Source organism: Pteropus medius, unplaced genomic scaffold, assembly GCF_902729225.1.
Source record: "Pteropus medius unplaced genomic scaffold, Ma_sr-lr_union100, whole genome shotgun sequence".
NCBI classification, from domain to species: Eukaryota; Metazoa; Chordata; class Mammalia; order Chiroptera; family Pteropodidae; genus Pteropus; species Pteropus medius.
In genome coordinates, this window is record NW_024356249.1 from 13,257,301 (window position 1) to 13,262,517 (window position 5,217).

Consider the following 5,217-nt stretch of genomic DNA (forward strand, 5'->3'; position numbering starts at 1 on the left):
CATCTTTTCATCCCACCAAATCTTCCCTCCTACTCATTAGATAATCACAGCATTCTTCACCATAAAACATAGGCAGATGGGTTCTTGTGTCATTATTTGTAATCCGATTGAAGAGATAGGTTTTCAATTCTCCTGGCTCCCATTCCATAATTCTCTAAAATCAACATTCAGTTCCTCAAATTTACAATCTTTCTTATCCTAGCAAAAAAATGAAACTTACCAATAGCATTTTTTCTAAGTTTGTTATGTACTTTCTAGTCATGCATAATATGTGGGTGAGAGTAATTCATATAAAGTGTTGAAAACTCCTTTTCTCAATTCAATAACAGTAGTACGCTTTTAAAATGTATAGTACCAAGTAAGTGTTATAGAATAACAATTTTATTGAGGTCAATCATCTTCCCTTTCCCATAAATGTAAATGCTTCAATATTTAAGCATGCATTTTAGAACCATTATTTATTCTGAATTGCTTCATAATTAGATTATTTTTCATTGTTTAATAATTATTTGAAACATCTAAAAAGTACTAAGTGTTAAGAGGTCATTCCTTAAGAGTGACTGTTTGAATTTCTTGGAAATGATTGTTTCCAGGTTACATTTTTCTTTCTCTATAAGTATGTCCAAAATTCTTAGTTGAACAAGAAAAGGATATATAACATTATATTAAACTGTTCAGTTAATATTTGTGTCCACATCCTTGCTTTTCTTAACTTATGAGGAACTACATAAATCTAATTCATAAAAATAAACAAATAGCAAGCCCCTGGTGACATAAATAATATGAAAAAAAAAAGTAAAAATAAAAAACAGTTTAAACACCGAGCCCTGAGACAACAAACTGGCATGTTTCCATTCTATGATTTCATTAAAAAAACTTGCCCGAGTCCTTGGGAAAGTGAGACTATCTTCAAAGCTAATAATAGCTTTTCAGACCTAGGTAAATATAAACCTTTGCATAAGAAGGATGAGTGTCTGGATTTCTAGCTTTACTAAGGTAAAATTTATATTCTGTATTTAGTAGACACTCTAGCCTAATTTAATTGCAAATTATAGAAATATCTCAGCAGGAGAAGAGAAGGAAGGATAAAAATTATATGAGATAACTGGTTTTACCAACTCTCTCACTTGTCCTCTTCATCTTCAGTCCACCATTTTCTTCGATTCTATTTTTCCAACACACCCACAAACATAATTTGAAAAATAGTGTCTCAGAAAACCAAAACACTAATTTGAAAAGATATATATACCCCTATGTTCACTGCAGTACTATTTACAATAGCCAGGATATGGAAGCAACCTAAGTGTCCATCAATAGACAATTGGATAAAGAAAATTATAGCACATATATACAATGGAATATTTTTCAGCCTAAAAAATGAAATCTTACCATTTATAATGAAGTGGGTAGACCTAGAGGGTATTATGCTAAGTGAAATAAATCAGAGAAAGACAAATACCATATAATTTCACTTATATGTGGAATCTAAGGAATAAAATAAATGAACAAACAAAATGAAAACATACTCATAGGTAGAGAGAACTGGTGATTGCCAGATGGAAGGAGGTAGGAGCTGGGTGAAAATGATGAAAGGATTAAGAAGTACAAATTGATAGTTACAAAATACTCATAGGAATATGATGTATAGCATAGGGAATATAGTCAGTAATATTGTAATAACTATGTATAACATCAGATAGGTACTAAACTAATCGAGGAGATCATTATATAAATTATATAAATGTTTAACCACTATGCTATACCCATGAAACTAATATAAAATAATATTGAAAAAAATAGTGCCTCATAAGAAATACAAATCTTCCAGAAACAGGCAACAAAAAAGACTGAAATTTACCAGTGTGTGATTTTCACCAAAGAACAAATATTTCTTCATTCTTTTTTAGTGAAACAAACAAAATGAGAGTTCCTATGTTTTAAGTTGCCTGCCACATACAGAAGACATTTTTCAGTATCAGGAAAAGACAAATCTGGAAAAGTAAAAATCTCTGCTTCGTTCTACCAACAACTCGACACAAAGCTATTTTTGATAGATGATAAAAAATGAGACACAAATGTTATAAAGGTTTCTACTCAATTGATAAAATTTTTTAAACGAATTATTATCTAGCATCTTGTAGTGAAAAATTCATCATATGAGGGATTAGGAAATCACTGCTTTGGGCTCTGGCTTGATTGGGTGTCCCTTGGTTATGCCAATGAAAGTCTCTAGCTTCAAATTGCCTAAAAAAAAAAAAACCTGTTGAACAATCCCTAATTTATAATCATTATTCTGTATTATTTCTTATAAAAAAATTTTTTTTTAAGAACAAGTGTATTACAGCATTCCTTATTAAAATGCTTAATGACTCCTTTTCTATCATATATTTTGGATTTCTGTCTGGTGTTTAAAAAGATCTATCTATCTATCTATCTATCTATATACCTATCATCATCATCTATCTGTCATTTACCATCTATCATCTATTGATTTCTATATCTATAGATATATATCTAAGACATATGTGTATGATTTTTTTTGTTTGTTTTTTTTACAAAACATTTTTTTTACATGGTAAAATATTTTTATGGATATTTAATTCTCACAGCACTCTGAGGTATTATTATAATTATGCTCATTTTCCAAGTAAAGATTTGAAGATAGTGAGATTCGGTAGCTGACCCCGGGTTCCATTAATAATGAAAGGGGGGTTGAGATTCAAGCTCAGATGGTCCTACTCCAGGGCCCACTTTCTTAACCACTCCACTGCATTACCTTCCAGCACTGCTGACTCCATATTACTCTTCATATCTTTCTCAATGCTTCTTTTTCAAGGCAGATTGATTTCTTTGTTTCCAAACAGAGATCTATGTGCTCATTCCTGACTTCATGTCTTTACTTCTGGTCCCCAATCCTGAATGTTTTTCTTGAATCTTTCTTCTCTAGGCTCCAAGTGACACAGTGCTCCAGGTGGCTACGGTCTCAGTTGATCAGAAGGACACCTGAGAAGAATCCTCAGCATCACCATGTATAAATGGCAATGGCTCCCAACTAGATTTCAAGGCCCTGTTTTTCTGAGCACTTGGGATGTGCCATATGCTCTTCATCTAACATCTCATTTCCCCCAAATTTGCAATGTCCCTGTATCCTCTTACAGGCAAATGTACCACCAAGTCTCTCCAAGCAAAACCTTTGGAGAAATTCTAGATTACTCCCTCTCCCTCATCTGTACCTAGTCTCTGCAATCTGCCATTTTTGTTTCCTATGTGCCCTTCAAATGTCATTGTGCTCCATTCTCATAGTCATTGCCCTAAGTCCTTATCATTTCTTACTTAGATTATCACATTTCTTATTAGATTATCTCCTTATACCTGCCATGCTCCATTCCAGTTCATCCAGCATAAATCTGGAAGTTATTTTCAAATGAGATCTATTTTTCATTTTGAGCACTAAGATCTAAACTCTTTGTCATAATTTCTGAGTCTTTCTCTGACTTCCCTCTCTACCTCTCTCACCTTTTCTCCTGACACTAGATTTCACCTCAGGTGAGGTTCTGCATTCCTCCACTAGAACAGGTAAAACCATGTCCTTTCATTCTTAGAGCCCCAATACCTAGGCAGTTTAATATAACACTTAAGAACTCAGACTTTTATGCTTCACAGACACCCAGTTAGAATTGCTGTTCCTAGCTTATTTGAGTGACTTCGGACAAGTAATGTGAACTTCTGGAGTCTTAGTTTCTTCATCTGTAAAATGGGCGTAATAAAGAACCTATTTCACAGAGTGGTTAGAAGGATTAAATAAGATAATTATTATAAAGCTCTTACTATGATGCCTAGAACACACTAATTGCTTAGTGAATGTTAATACTAAAACTAATGCAATGGACAGTGTCAAATGAATAAAATAATAATTAAATTTTAAGGATATAAAGTTAAATCTATAGAGGAAAAATGCTCCAGATCAATAATGGAGAGGTTCAGGATGAAATCAAGTAAATAAGAATATTTCAGATTTGTCAATTTTCTGCCTTAAAATTTGTTTCATGCTTGATATTATTTTAGTAGAGAAGAAACAATCAAACACTTGTTTTTTTATCAGGCTTTCATGTGATATTTCTACTACCATGTTCTTTCCACTTGAGAGGTACTGTCTGCTACTTCCAAGATTGTAGTCTTTGTGCATCTTTACTGAATTAGAATAAGCACAATGCACTTTCTATTGATAGAGCCATTTGAGGTTCCTGGCCTGGAGGGGCACGGATGAAGGAAAGCTGGTGTCAGCACTTTTAAGGCACATCAGAGAACAATTGAGCAGTGTGCAGAGTCTGGGCAATCACTTGCTCTCATTAGATACTTTTTAAATGTTTGCATGTTTGCCAGTGGCAAAGATGGAAAATTTCAAGTAATTAATTGAGAGCAAAATTTTTATCGTCCCTTGCAGTTCTATAAAAACTGGCGTTTAATATGTTTTGTTTTGTTTTTTTTTTCTGACTGGCTTTCCAGTTACACCCTTGGTCAGGGGTCAGTGCCTATACTCAGTATCTGGTGTTCTTAGCAGATGGAATGACAGGGATTCACAGGCATTTCAGTAAATAGTAAAGTGTAAATGGCAAGATAATAGTAGCTAACATATTAAAATGCTTTATAATTTACTCTGTAATCCCATATATGATCTCCTTTGGGCTTTCTCATATATGAACTCATATGAAGAGGGAAAGTATTTTTATCAATTTTCTTTTACACTTAAGGAAAACTTAGGGTAATAAATTATACTAAATTGCTCAAATTCACTTATTACTAAGTGGCATTAATAGGGTCATTTATAGTGAATCGCATACCCTTCCTTGCTCACCTTCAAATCACTTGAGAGGCTGATTTTACAATGGATTTATATATTTAAAAGGCAAGAAATATTTACTACCACTGTGAAGACGGAGATGTGGCAAATGTGCTTCACTGCAGGCAAATTTAAGATAATACATTTAGGAAAGTGTGTACTGCGGGGCGATGTGGTTCATCCAAACAGTTGTTACTTGGAGAAGTGGGGGGTGGGCAAGAACACTAGGCAGATAAAAAAGTAACTAGAATAAAAACTTTCTCTTGCTTCAAATACCATTTTAACTTATCTGCCACAGCTGCAGCATTAACCAATTTGTTGGTGAGACTTCTGAACTTGGTCTGGAATCTGTTTTACAGGTGTTGACATCAGTTCCC